We start from the raw sequence: 14,612 nt of genomic DNA, 5'->3' as shown, positions 1-14,612 counted from the left end.
GTGGCAGCCACACTGGAGGCCAGAGGAGAGGGCCTGTTTCTCTGGAGGCTTGGCAGAGGCCACCTGAGTCCCATTTCCTCCTACTTTAGTAAAAACACCCGGAGCCCATCTTCTGTGGCCTCGAGTGAAGCGCAGGCCAGGCTGCAGCCTTGCCCACTGCCACTGATGTCCCCCCACCTGGGGCCCCTCTGCACAGGAGCCGTTAAGACCCCACATCTGGGCCCTGCACATCTACCAAGAAGCCGTCCTGTTTCCCTCGGGCGTTGGGGGTGGGGTTGGACTTGGGTACCCCCTCAGGCCACTCAGTCTGCTCACATCCTTCTCCCATTGCTGAGACCCCCGTGGGGACCACCCAAGGCCGTCCTGAGGGGTGGCCATGGAGATCTGTGTGCAGCAGCTCTGACAGAGTCCTCCTAGCAGAACCGTGAAGCCACCTTGCAGGGACCAGTTAGGTCTTGTGTCACCTGGAGGTCAGCGGAGGTTACATCCTCAAACCACAAGTCCCTGCCAGGCTGCAGACACAAACAGAAACGCATTTCACCTGGGCCAACCCCATCTCATAAGTAAATAATAATACTATGGAGTATTTCCCATCCCCTGGGCTTCATGCTAAGAGTACGTAAGGAGGCTGCCCTGGTGTGCTCCTGAGGAAAGCTCAGAGAGGCCGGGAGCCTGCCCAAGTTACACAGCAGGTCAGTGGTAGAGTTGCCTAGCCACCCGAGGAGCTGTCCTGAGGACACCAAGCGGAGAGGGGGAAGGGGGGGTACGGCGGTGGGGGGAGGGTTCTGGCGATGGCAGATGGCAGAGCGGAACTCAAACCCAGGTCTCTGATCAGCTCCCTGTGTTTAGTGGGTGAGGAGCTGGAAGGAGTTGCTGATGTAACACTCCTGTAACCTGATCCTCCCCAGGGGCTGAAAGTCAGGCGGCTCTCCATAGCCCTCCCGGCCTGAGGAGTTTGTTAAATAACAGCTCCCTCTAGTGCACCCAAAACAACGGGATGGGTACTAAAGAGGGGAAGAGAGCGACCGCCAGCATGGGGAGCCTGGGGGTGGGAGAGGGAAAGGAGAAGGAGGAAAGGAAGAGAAGAGAGAGGACAGTCCCCTGTCTAGGGACTGGGACTGGGAGACCTACTGTGGCCATCCCTGGTGTTAGTGCAGACAGGAGCCAGCATTCGCTGGGGACCTTGGGCACAAATATTCCATGGGAGGCAGGTGGATCTAAACCCCTCTGGGAAATCTGAAGGCCAGGCCAGCTTCAGCGTCTACTCCAAGGGTCTGTGGAGCCGTGCAGAGACCTGGGCCTCCTTGTACCAGGTAGACCAGTTGCCTTCAATCACCTTCATTTCTCAGATTAGTGGAGCTGGGCTGAGCTCACCGGCTGCCCAGGTGCCCTTCCAGAGGCCTTGGCACCTGATTTCAGAAAGCCTGCTCCCTTGAGCCTTGGGATCTCGTGTCCGTCCCCACCCTTCCCACTTAACCAGAACCTGTAACCCACCCCAAACTGTAATCAGTAACAGAGTTGGGTTTGTGGACTCCACCCTATCGTCCTGGTCTGCTCAGTCTTTTCTGATTCTCTCCCAAGCCCTCTTTAAGGAAAGTTCACATTTACTGAGAGAGGCACTTCGGCAGTAATCTTCCTTTGGATTTCCAAAACACTCGTGGTTTAACTTCTAGTTTGTAAAAAATGCAGGAATTAGAGAAATGCTAAGTTATATTATAAAAACACAAACTGATAGAGTGCAAAAACTCTAAAGCACAAATGACCTGGTTTCTTCTACCGACAGATTGCAAGATAAAAAATGAGGGAGGGATAACATGGATTAGAAGACATTGAGAGCCATGTTGTCTGAGGCTGCACTGCTATAACAAAATGCCCAAGGCTGGGAAATTAATAAACCATAGATAGTTATTTTCTTGCAGTTCTGGAGGCTGGAAAGTCCAGAGTGAAGGCACTTATAGGCTGGGGGTCTGGTGAGAGCCCATCTCTCGGCTTCCAAGGTGGAACCTTGTTGTGGTATGCTCTGGAGGAGGGGGGGGGACTGTGGCCTCACTTGGCAGAGCAGAGGGCCAAAGGGACACAGGCTAGTTTCTTCCGCTCTTTTATAAAGTCACTGATTCCATCCATGAGGGCTTTGTCCTCATGACGCAACCACCCCCTGAAGTTCCCTATCACACTGAAGATTATGTTTCAACACATGGAATTTGACTGGGCATGGTGGCCCATGCCTGTAATCCCAGAGGCTAAGGAGGCTGAGGTAGGAGGACTGTGAGTTCAGAGCCAGCCTCAGCAATTTAGCAAGACCTTAAACAACTCAGTGAGACCCTGTCTTTAAATAAAATATAAAGAAGGGCGGAGGATGTGGCTCAGTGCTCCTGAGTTCAATCTTCAGTACCAAAAAAAAAAAAAAAAAAAAAAAAAAAAGAAAAGAAAGAAAGAAAAAAGGAAAAAAAACCTGAAGAGTTTACAGAGGAAAGTGAATGATGTCTAAAGTTTATTCCATACTAATCTGGGAGGGGGGTGTAGGTTTAGGGGTGGGGATAAGGCCAGAAGTCACAGCCATCACCTGAGAACTCATTGTTCTATTTGCACTAACTTCACATATTTAAATTTTCCCTCATTAGAAAAAATTAAGACAGAAAAAAGAATGTGAAGTAAGAGTCAGAACCTGAATACTAAAGTTTATTTTTCTTATTTTTTTCCTTTTTAAGACTACACAAAAGAGTATAAAAATCTTCATAGTAAATAGCAATCCTAAGTGACAAAGAGAACGCGGTGTCCTGGTGGCCCGGCTGTTCTTTCCCGGCTGGTGGCTTTGTCAGCATTTTCCGTCTTTCCAGGAGAGCGACCAAACTCTGCCACACCAAGGGGCTTGCTTTTCCAGGTTAAATAAGTGATGTCCAGCCTGCGTCTGCCGCTGCTTGGGCAGCTGAGACCCCCACCTGTCTCCTGCAGTCCCCCTTTTCCAGGACACAGACCAGGCCTTGGCCACCAGGACCCGCCTGCAGCCGACATTGATCAACAGCAACCTTGGGGGCCGCTGGCCACGTTGACACGCAGCAGGTGGCCTCTTGGAAACAGAGCCGGGGCTGGCGGAGGGTCAGATCCTGCAGGAAACACGGAACCCAAACAGGAATCACTCGTCTGTACTCCCTGGAGTTTGGAAGGACAGACGGGGTGTCCTTGGTCACAGAACACAACTGTGCTATTTCAACACTCTGGCCAAGAGGCCCATCTGAGGAGACAGAGCCAGGGCAGCAGCGCGGCTAGGGGAGGTCAGCTCTGAGTCCTAAAGTGCTGGGATAAATCTAGGAGCAAAAGAGGGACAGAGGACATCCCCAGGCAGTGCCAAAAGGGGATAGAGAGAAAGAATTCATTCCCATCAGGAGAAGTGTTCACCTTTGCCAGAAATCAAAGAAGTGCAAATAACGAGAAGATACAATTTGGTGTCTTTCAGGCTGGCAAAGGTTTTAAGAATGTATAATATCCCAGATTAAAAGTGATTCAAGAGACTCGCCAGCTAAGTGCCGTGTGTGAGCCTGCATTTGGATCCTGGATGCGGGGAAACTGTGGAGGACGTTATTGGAACACTTGGTAAAATACTGAATATGGATTGCAAAATTGTGGTGTTGTATCAGGGTGAATTTACTGATTTTTACTTATTTGTCATTGTACGTGGTTATGTAAGAGGTCGTTAGGAAAAGCCACATCGACATACCTAAGGTATGATCCAGCAGCCTACTCAGGCTCAGAAAGAAAAACTGTGAAGGAGGGAGGAGGTGGAGGAGGAGCCCGAGAAGGAGAACAGGTGGGGAGTTCTCGGCACTCTTCTTGCAAGCTTTCTGCAAATTTAAAATCATATAAAAATGTTTTTTAAAAAGAAAAAAGTTCACGATGCTCAGTGCTGGCAAAGCTTCAGGAAACGGGCAGGCGTTCCGGAGAAGCTCAGGGAGAAGCAGTGCAGATTTTCACCTGGCAAGGCCACGTCCAGGTCGTGGTCCGAAGAAAGGACCTCAGGAGGCTGCATCAGATGTGGCCGATCATGCCATGGAGTAGCACTTGGCCTCTCGAGGACAGAAACTCTGACCTAGGCTGCAACATGGATGACCCCTGAGGACAGTGGGCGACGACATCACGTGATCCCACTTATGGGAAGCACCTGGAGGCGTCAAATGAGAGGGCAAAGCAGAACCCATGCCTCCCAGGGCAGGCAGAGGGGAGCGGAGTTAGTTAGTATTTAATGGCTACAGAGTTTCAGTTTCATGAAATGAAGAGAGTTGTGGAAGGAGGGCGGGGGGCGGTGAAGTTTGCAAAATGTGAATGTACTGATGCCCCTGTGTACTTAAAAACAGCTAAAATGGCCAATTTTATGTTCTAGGTATTTGACCACAATAAAAAAAAAATAAAGGAAATAACCATGAGTGTGCTCAAAGATCCAGCTAGGAAGATTTGCACAGAAGCTCTAACTATGCAACAACAGATTGATTAAAGAGCTCTGGCACTTTCCCAGAACAGGACAATATGTAACCCTTGAGATGAGATTGTGAAGCAATGTTCCCTCACATGAGAAAGGGTTGGGAATACATTAAGTCGGAAAAAAAAAACGGTTTCCAAGACATTATGTTCTGTACCAGTCAAGAAACCAAACTCTAAGAGGGAGACGGGAAGACAGAGGGAACACAGGTGCGCATGCGTGTGCCTTGGAGTCAGTGAGCCTGTGTCCCTGTATCCAGTTTTAAGCTTCTTGAGGTCAGGAACCCAGATTTAGTGATCATTATGTTGCCAGTGCCTAGAACAGTGCCTGACACACAGTGAGCACTGGTAAAGCTCTGTTTCACAAACACATGAAAAGACATAGAAAAAAGAATCAGTGTTCAAGTTCAAAATGCCCACATCTGTATTTTTGAGTGGTGTGAATGCATGGATCTTAATTTTCTTATATATACATATTTTTTTCTTTCTTTTGGTCTAAATGTTCTACATACAACATTGATCAACTTTGCAGTAACACATATAAAACAATGGAGGTGATTATTTAAACGATGGTAAGCTAAAAGTAATATGTGGGGGTGGGGGGGTGGGGCTGGGGGAGTGGCTCAGTGGGAGAGGGCTTGCCTTGTTCAATCCTCAACACCACATAAAAATAAATAAATAGATAAAGGTATTGTGTCCATCTACAACTAAAAATTTTTTTTAAAAAAGTAAAATATGCAATTGCTTAAAACCATGGTAAATTATTTAAAACAATAAATACAAAGCAGTAAAAGGAAAAACAAACAAGCAAGCTCAGTCTTAGGGCCCTTGGGTACAGGATCTCTCTGGGACAGAGGTCAGGGTTACCTGAAGCCATCTGGAAGTTTCTCCAGCCAATCTTTGAATTGCATCAGTCTCAAGGAGGTGGGAGGGGCCATGACCTTGAGCGAGTCACCAGCGCTTTCCCTGGCCTCTGCTTTCCCGATGGATGCAGACAGCATCCTGGACAGAGCCTGTGCTTGTCCACCCTCCCCTCCAAGCATGCCCTGGACACAGGAGGACGTGGCAGGGGTGGGAAGGAAAGGATTAGTGTCTCCAGTTGACAGACAGCTGAGGTCAGGGGGTTGGAGCTAATGGGCTGCCAACGGGTGGGAGTGGGGGGTGTGGAGGCCTTCCTTGTATCTGTGCCCACCCTGGTCTGATACCCAGGAGCCTGCCCCCAGTCCTGGCACTGCTGCCTCCAACCAGCTGGGACCTGATGGCCTAGAGAGGTGAGACTCACCGCGCGTGCGCACTCCTGGGAGCCTGGAGAGCTCTGCTTTCGGCCAGGATGATAAACGCTTGCTCTCCACTTCTGGCGGGGACCTGTCACTTCTGTGACCCAGGGGATGATTCATAGCTGACCCCTCTCACAGCACAAGAGCCTGCCCAGATCCCTCGGGAAGACACACAGCCTGCGGTTTGCTCATCACAAGATGGTTTTTGACACAACCCAGGCTTTGGGAAACTAAAAGACTTTATTTTTTTGAGAACGATTTTGCGTTGACACAAAAATTGAGCAGAAAGTACAGAGAGTTCCAGATGCACACTGACCACCCCCCTGCCCATGATTTCCCGTGGACACCTTGCCCTGGTCTTGCCCCTAGGTCACACTCGACGGGCCAGTGTCCTTACATGACCAGGGCCTAAAGTCTATGGTTTACAGAGCTCTCTCTCTCTCTCTCTCTCTCTCTCTCTCTCTCTCTCTCTCTCTCTCTCTCTCAAACATATTTTTTAGGGTATTTTTTTAAATCTTTATTTTGTATATTTATTTTTATGTGGTTCTGAAGCTTGAACCCAGCGCCTCGCACGTGCTAGGCGAGCGCTCTTCCGCTGAGCCCCAGCCCCAGCCCCAGCCCCTCTCTCTTTTTTAAATTGTAAATATGCACAACACAAATTCTACTGTGTCACTGTTCTTAGTGAGCATCTCTGTGGCATTGAGGACACTCATGCTCTGCACCCATCGCCACCATCCTCCTTCCACACTGGAACTCCCAGACCTTTGACAGCAATAACCCATGGGGTTCACTCCTGGGATCTGGACAAAAGTGGAATGACACGTGCCCATCATGTAATGACAGAGCAGCTTCATCAACCTGAAACCCCCTGCACCCCACCGACCATCTCTTCCCGAACCTCTGGCAACCACTGATCCTTCCACCATCTCTGTAGCTTTGCCTGTTCCAGAACGTCATATAGAATGGTCCATTGAGATCATTGGACCTACAAGAACCTACAGTCAACAGACCCACAAAGGCACCACTGTCACCCACAGGGTGCACCCTTGCTATGTGCACTCTGTGGGCCTGGACAGATGTACATGATACCCACCACCAGCGTAGTATCACATAGAGCAGTCACCTGCCCTAGAGGAAGCATTTTGTGATAACTAAATAAATAAATAAACAATGTATCTACTAACATTTGTGTTTTTTAGAAAAGTGGGGGAGAGGCTGGGTGTGGTGGTGCAGACCTATAATCCCAGCGACTTAGGAGGCTGAGGCAGGAGGATCGTAGGTTCAGAGGCAGACTCTGCAATTTAGCAAGGCCCTAGGCAACCCAGAGAGACCTTGTCTCTAAATAAAACACAAAAATGGCTGGGGTTGTGTCTTAGTCATTAAGCACCCCTAGGTTCAATAAAAAAAAAAGTGGGGTAGAGAACATACATTGCATAACAATGAGGGTCAGTGTGGAAGGAAGATTTTCACAATTTTCATAATTTCAATGTTAGAACCAAGGGAATGTATTACCTATTCAGCAGGTAAATAAATGAATACAATGTAAAGTTTAAATAATTCATTTTTCCATTTTCTTTTAACTCAGACTTCAAATATCCCCCTCTAGGACGCTGATGTTGATAGCAGAGTTGTCCCCGTGGCCTCCGTGCACAGCGGGTTGCTGGGCCACCACTTCCTCCCAGAACTCCTGTCCTGTCTGGCCTGAGTCTGTCCTGGATGCCCAGGAAGGCCCAGCCCTCCATCTGCCGCCCCAGACCTGCAAGCTGCTCACTCCCCTCCTGCCAACTGAGCATCGTAATTACACGATAAAGACTAATTGCCCATGACTAGGCTCTTCCACAGTCACAAACATTAACCAAAGTCACGCCTAACAGGCCTCACCATTAATTATCTGTGCTCACCGCTCTCAGATTTAATTATGCTCTGGCAGGAAGGAGCGATCCATGTACGATGACTAAGGAGACGCAGCTTGCCCCCTTCTCATCAGGTGGCTGGCAAAGCTGCTCCGAGACCCCTTTCCAGTCCCACCCCCACCCCCAGTGAACAGAAGGAGATAGCGGGGGAGGAAGCCTGCATTTATCCTGCACCTACTGTGTGTGGCTGGACCCAGGCATTGTAGAAGACATCGTCTCCCCTAATCCTTGCAATCGAGATGGGTCCCCCATTTTGCAGATGGGAAAACAAAGACTCAGAGAGATCAGCCCCTTGCCAAGCAACTGGCAGAGCCAGGTCTGGGTGAGTTTCAGGCTCACACTTATTCACTAGTCGGTATGGGGGGGGGGTCTTTCTCCAAAGCATTAACAAACATTATTGCACCTTAGGCCCACATGTGTTTATTAGTACCTAAAGCCCAGAGGGGTTTGATGTCACATGGTACACGCCCAGGTAACTGTCCCAGCGGAGCCAAGAAGGCAATGGAGTGGGCAGGTGAGAGGCTGGCTCTCACGTCCATCTGCCTGCGTCATGGTCTCTTGACTGTGCAACCTTGGTCAGGTTACTTTCTCTCCTTACCGGTGGAATAAAACTGGGGAGATGAAATATTTACGTGAAAAATCCTTAGCCTAAGGCATGGCATTCCTCTGGAAGGAAGAAGACTGGTTCCTTCTTCCACAGTAGCTTGTGCTTTTCTTTCGGTCACTTGATAGACTGATGAGAAAAACTGGTCCCAATGATGCATGGTTTCCCTCTCTGCCTTGTTATGGTGATTTTTAGCTTCTCCACTAGGGGGTGGAGTCTATTTCCCTAGCTCTGGGGGCTTGGGCTAGGGAGTGACACTGTGCCATTTCTGTGCCTGGTCTTGCATGCTGCTGCTCTTCCCGTGGATCCCTGCACCTTCCTGTGACCAGCTCAGGCTAGCCTTTTGGATGGTGAAAGACAGAGCTCAGGTATCCCCATCACACCAGCTGATAGCCAGCCAACTCAGACGTAGGGCAGAGCCATGTAGACCAGCAGATAGGCAGCGGACTCAGGAGTAAGCCCCGATGAGATCAGCTGACCCTGGTGCAGGTCAGCAGATCATCCTGCTGACTCATGAGCAATAATATTGTTTTAAGGAACTGAGTTTTTAGTGCGATTCTTGTTACCTGGCGATAGCTAACAGTTACACTCATTTGTGTAACTTATTCTCAGGTTGGAACAGTGTTTGGACCCATTAAAGTCCCCATTTCCCATTTCCTATTGCTTGGGCTTCAGCAAAAGTAGAGAGCTCAGAGCAGCCTGGGACCAACCTATCAGCAGGTCCTAGGATTTATCCTTCTTCAACTTTTCCCAGAACCTGTTAAAACTCAATTCAACAGTCCAATTTTCTTTTGTCTGAAAACGTCTTTATTTTATCCTTATTCTGAACAGATGCTTTTGCTGAATGTAGAATTCAAGGATGACAATTTTGTTTTCTCAGAATATGAAAAGTAAACATGCCCTGTCTTCTGGATCCTGTTATTGCTTATGAGAAGTCAGCTATCAATCTTCCTGTTGCTGCTTGGAAAGCAGTCTCTGTTTCTTCCTCTTCTGCTCTGAAGATGTTCTCATTGTCTTTGTGTTTAAGCAATGTTATTATGATTTGTCTATGTAAAGTAAATTTATTGTTTTTTTTAATCCTTCTGCAGTTTGTTGGACTTCTTGAATCCAAGGCTTGATTTCTGTATTCGTTAGAATAAGTGATGCTAGTGGGGTGCCCTGTTCGATCCCTGAGAAGCTCATGGATACAATTTGGAGAATCCATTAAATTAAATTGGGAAAACATTACATTATTATTTTCTTCCATTACCCATGGAAATCACAGATATTTTTATATATCACATTTGTTGTACCTTGAATTATTGTTTATACTCATTTACAACCTTGAAACTATGGTAGTATCACAGCCCCCTATAGAGCCCCCGCTAGATGGCACATAACTGGAGCCTTTGTCTTACAGGTGCCTGGTTTGAAGCCGCTGGCCCATCACTCGGGACCTATGGACCTAACAATCGGTTAGCCACAAATGGTGGCATTGTGTGCTCTCACGTTGCTGATCACCCTCCTGCATCCCCTCTCCACGATGGCTTGTGGATCAGTACAGGGAAGGAGGTGAGTTGAAGACCACCAGGTAAGGTCCTTACACCTAAGTGACGGCAGCCTTCACCCTGACATGTCATGGAAAACTAACCATCTGTCTACACTGCAAATGAATCATCTTGTTCTTTAATGTGTCGGCAGTGATGTACCTTTGTCTTGTATTTCTCTTTTCTTCCCTCTTGGACTTTTTGTTTCTTTTCCCATTGGGTTCAGTTTCTGTATTTTTCATTTCTAGAAGTTTCATCTGATTCTTTTCCAATTTCCTTTTGAACATTTCTTTGATGTTTGCATTTCTTGACTCTCTTTTCCAGCCTATATCCTGCAATGGGCTGAAAGCTTGTGTCCTCCCCAAATTCATGTCGAAGCCCTAATCCCCAGAGTGATGGCATTTGACGGTGCGGGGAGGAGGCCAGGGCAGGCTGCAGGTGGCCTTGGGTGCCAATATGAAGGCAGATGGTGGAGGAAAGGCCATTCTCCAGGCACCAGGTGGGGCCCAGAACAGCACTATGGAGGGTTCAGTCCTCAAAGAGCGCCCAGGCTGGTGGGCTACAGAGCTGCAGATGCCATCAATGGGTGTGAGGAAGAGAGGGGAGGGGAGGGGAGGGGAGGGGAGGGGGGAGAGGGGAGGGCCAGCTGTCTGGGGAGCAGACCTCTGTGGCTCCTCCTGCAGCCTTTATTCTCCCTTCCTGCCTTGTCACCAAGAGTAAGTTCACCTGAGCCCTTCAACACCTGCCTCCTCCCCTGAGCTTTGAGATCCCAGGGGCGGGGAGAGGCTGTCCTGTGTGTCAGCGTGTTCCTTGCCACCAGGACGTTTGTGGATGATGCGTGGATGAATGAACCCAGGAAAGAAGCAGCCAGCGTGGTGACGGCGGAGGTGGGCGTGCAGTGGGTGCTGTGTAGCCAGGAAGGGCTTAGGGGTGGCGATGGTGGTGACCGGACCAGGACAGGGGACAAAACAGAGTAAGGAGGGAGTGGTGGGTGCGAAATGCTGAGTGGAGATGCCGTGAGCACCTGGTGTCCCTTTCTCTGTGTAGCACACCTTCATCTGCCTTGCGACCAATCTGACTGAAATCTTTGTCTTTTTAACCCCCAGACCCAAGGCTGCTGCTCCTGAGAGCCATCCTCACCCTCAGGATGAAGTGCTCAGCTTGGGGTGGGCTCCAATGGGGTCCCACTAGCTGTGGCTGATGCTGTGTGTGCTGAGGGCTGAGTGTGGCTTGGTCCAGCTCTCTGCAGGGCTGTCTTTCCCCTGGTTAGTGGCTGTGCACATCATGGTGAGGGCTACGTGTTCCCCTGGGAGTCCTCTGGTCCATGGGAAGGGGCTGCAGTGGGCAGTGACAGCAGGCTTGGGGGATTGGGGCCTCGGAGCCTCACCTGCAGGTGACACACCAGCAGTGTCTGCCTTGGGAGGGCCCACGCTAGGGGAGACCTGTCTCAATCCCCCTCCCGCTCATTATCCATCGTGAGGACACAGCTGTCACTCAGTTCCTCTTCTGCTGAGTCTTCTGGTTAAAAATGACCTGATTTTATAAAACATGTCCGAAGAATAAACATAAAAAAATTCTGCCTGACTGGTTATCAAAGACACGAGTATTGACCCCAGGAATGCCATGAGGGCTGCTGGATTTGCTAAGCTGTCCTTTTTCAAATTCTAAAACGTTCGCCCTTAGAGTTCACTAAGAATCGGCTCCTGGAGGGTGGGTAGGGTCACATACTCTTTCTGGAGGGCAATTAGGTGGTTTGGAAACAGTCTGGAAAAGTGTCTCCACCCTTTAACCCAGAGACCCTGATCCAGGATGCATTCTGGAGCAATTCAAAACAAAGGAAAGACTGTCACTCACAGCTTTTCATCTGAGCATTGTTTTGAATAGTGAAAGATTCTCTCCAAAGTACTACAGGGCTGGGACATAGCTCAATGGTGGAGCTCTTGCCTAACGTGAGCCAGGCCCTGGGTTCCTTCTGCAGAGCCATGAAACTCAGCACTAATGGTAGAGTGAAGTTGCAGTGACCCACTACTTAATGGGAATATCATGAAACGATTAAAATGGTGGTTAGCAACTTTAAAAATTGTATGGAAGGTCCCAGTGTTGAGCTCTTGGATTCTAAACATCATTTTCCACTAAAAGGAACCAGGTGGATGGTTTTAGATATGGCTGGTTTCAGGTCCAGGGCAAGAAAGTATCAGATTAGACTGGAACATTTCAGTGTTCCAGGAAGTGAAGAAATGCTCAAAACTCATGAAGGCGAAATCAAGCCAGCTGAATCTGGGACAATTGAAGTATCAATAATAGTAATGAGGGGGCCAGGGTGGTGGCTCAGTGGTAGAGTGCTCGCCTAGCATGTGTGAGGCACTGGGTTCTATTTTCAGCACCACATAGAAATAAATTAATTAATGTAAGGTCCATTGACAACTAAAAAAATATTTAAAAATTTTTTTTTCAAAAAAAATGAAGTTGATGCATCTCAACAAATTGAATTTTAAAAGAATCTGTAAGTACTCAGAGATAGTGTTTTGAAGAGGGGAAGTAGAGGGAAAGAAAAAGACTAGCCAACAAGACAGAAGGAAGATGGCAGAGTTAGAAAATCACCGTTTCAGCCACCAGTGTGATAATTTCCCTAAGGATCATCAAAGCGCTCCCCAAACCACAAATGTTCATTGGAGAATAGGAAGTTTGCAAGTTTTCAAGGTGTCACCCTGCCTGCGAGGACATTCACTCACAGCCAAGGGAAGAAGACGCTGTTGGGAGGGGGAGTGATCTCATCCTCTGAACCAAGAGGCCTGCGCCTCTTGCATTGATGGAATGATCCGGGGTTACCTCTATACCATTCTTCCCCCAAATGTCAAATCCACACCATGGTCCTAAGGGCAGGAGATAATCAGCTCACGCTCTTCAAGATGCCAACCTGAAGGACCAAAAGAAGGTGGGCGGAGTGGGGGGAGACGGAGACTCCAGACGGGGCAAATGTTAACAATGAAGGAGTCTCAGCAAAGGGCTTGTGGGTGTTCATTGTATTATTTTTTCAACTTTGTACGTTTGACATTTTCCTGTCTATATCTTTAACTGTAGTGGAGAGCCTATGGGAGGTGCTTACTATAATACTGACCCCGTTATGTCGACAGAATACTCATGGAGTTGTTTCTGCAGTTGGACGAGCATTCATAGCAGATGGCTGTGGTTTTCCTCCTTTGGCTTCCATTCCTATTTGGGGTTGGGGTTGAGGACGGAACCCAGGGCCTCAAGCATTCTAGGCAGGCGCTGTCCTGCTGGGCGGACCTCGGCCCCCACCCCCCTCTCCCACAGCAGCCTGTCATTTCCTTTGGGCCCCCAACCCGCGGGCTCAAGTTCTAAGTCGGTGCATCCTGAGCCGATGGACTCCGGCCCCAGGGTGCGTGCTGGGAGACTGGGAGACAGCTGGGATGTGACAGAAGCAGTGTGGTCACCTCTGGGGAGCTGCCACCTGTGAATCAAGCTGGCACAGAAGGAAGGGGAGCCGAGAAGGAAGGAGAGCAGTGCCGGGGCTGGTTTCAGACACAACAGAAGCAGGTGAACCCACAGGTTTCCTTTCTGCCCACGCCAGACAGAGCTGGGTGTCTGTGGCCTGTGCCCAGGAGCCCCCCACCGTGTGGGAATGCGCAGACCAGTGTGCTCACTGCCTAACACAGGCCTCAGTCCAGCAGTGGACTCGGGACACCTCACCTGTCCTTGGGGTCAGGAGCCTGGCAGTGTGGCCCGGGGCCTCTGTATGGGTTCTCTCGGGTTCCAGCCCAGAGGTCAGTCAGGCCTGGGTATCAGCTGGTGGCTCGACAGGGGCAGGTTCTGCTTCCAGCTCCTCTGCTGTTGGCTCCTCTTGCAGGTGGCTTGCGGGGGACCCCGGCTCTGACTGGAGGCCACCAGCCCACAGTCACTTGCCATATGGGTTCCGTCATCATGGCCACTCCCTTCCAGCCAGTTGGCAAGAAACACTCCTACATAACGTCGCACAATCACCAGTCTGATGTCCCCTCACCTTTGTCATGTGAGATGACCAAAACATAGGAGTGACCTTGCCTCCCTTTGTCACATTCAGTTGGTTGGAAGCAGGTCACAGGTTCCACCTACCTCAGAAAGACGAAATGGCACCAAGGCCTGGCACCCGGAGACAGGAGCTCCTGGAGGCTGGCTTGGGTCTGTTCCCTACAGAGGCATGGGAAGAATCTGTCAAGAACCACCATGGCTCCCCCCACACCACTGAACACCTTCTTTTTGTCACTGAGTACTTACAACTGAGCACTAAAGCTGTGTGTGGTTGCATCCTGTGGCTTCCTAACTCAACCCGAGTCACCACTGGGAGGGGGGGAGGGGGGCTGGAGTCGAGGGCACCCGGGGCTTTCTGCTCTGCACTTGGTATTGCTTGGAATTTTTATGATGAGCATGTATTGGTGTCGTGTGCGATTTAAAACACAATCAAAAATGAAAATGGTGGGCTGTGGTCAGTAGTACAGCATGTGTGAGGCCCTGGGTTCCATCCCTAGCACTGGAGAAAGAATGGAAGGAAGGAAGGAAGGGAGGAAGGAAGGAAGGAAGGAAAGGAGGGAGGGAGGGAGGGAGGGAAAGAGAGAGAAAAAGAAAAAAAGAATCCTAATTAGAATAAGTTATACTTCATTATGCATGTCAAAACACGCTCTACTGTCATGCATACCTAAAATAAATAAATAAATAAATAAATAAATAAATAAATAAATAAATAAATAAAAAGACAAAAGAATAAAGGAAAAAAGGAGGAAGGAAGGAAAGGAAACGATATGCAGTATGACTTCAGCCAACGCCG

At 49.1% G+C, this 14,612-nt stretch overlaps 1 long non-coding RNA gene across 4 annotated transcripts; it reads right to left on the bottom strand.

The window, feature by feature from the left end:
* Positions 1-2,665: 2,665 nt before the first annotated feature.
* On the bottom strand, positions 2,666-14,044 carry LOC120886631 (uncharacterized). 4 transcript variants are annotated; one of them, XR_013439228.1, is made up of 3 exons: positions 13,904-14,043; positions 3,970-13,770; positions 2,666-3,839 (listed from the first exon to the last, which is right to left on the bottom strand). It is a non-coding gene; the product is annotated as an uncharacterized LOC120886631 (long non-coding RNA). The 4 variants fall into 4 exon arrangements; XR_013439230.1 differs by having other exon boundaries at positions 3,970-4,156; positions 5,753-14,018; XR_013439229.1 differs by having other exon boundaries at positions 2,666-3,104; positions 3,716-3,839; positions 3,970-14,007.
* Between the last annotated feature and the right edge of the window lie 568 nt (positions 14,045-14,612).

Source organism: Ictidomys tridecemlineatus, chromosome 5 (assembly GCF_052094955.1).
Source record: "Ictidomys tridecemlineatus isolate mIctTri1 chromosome 5, mIctTri1.hap1, whole genome shotgun sequence".
Taxonomy (NCBI): domain Eukaryota; kingdom Metazoa; phylum Chordata; class Mammalia; order Rodentia; family Sciuridae; genus Ictidomys; species Ictidomys tridecemlineatus.
The sequence above is the reverse complement of the archived record's forward strand: the minus strand, read 5'-3'. Positions and strand labels throughout refer to the sequence as shown.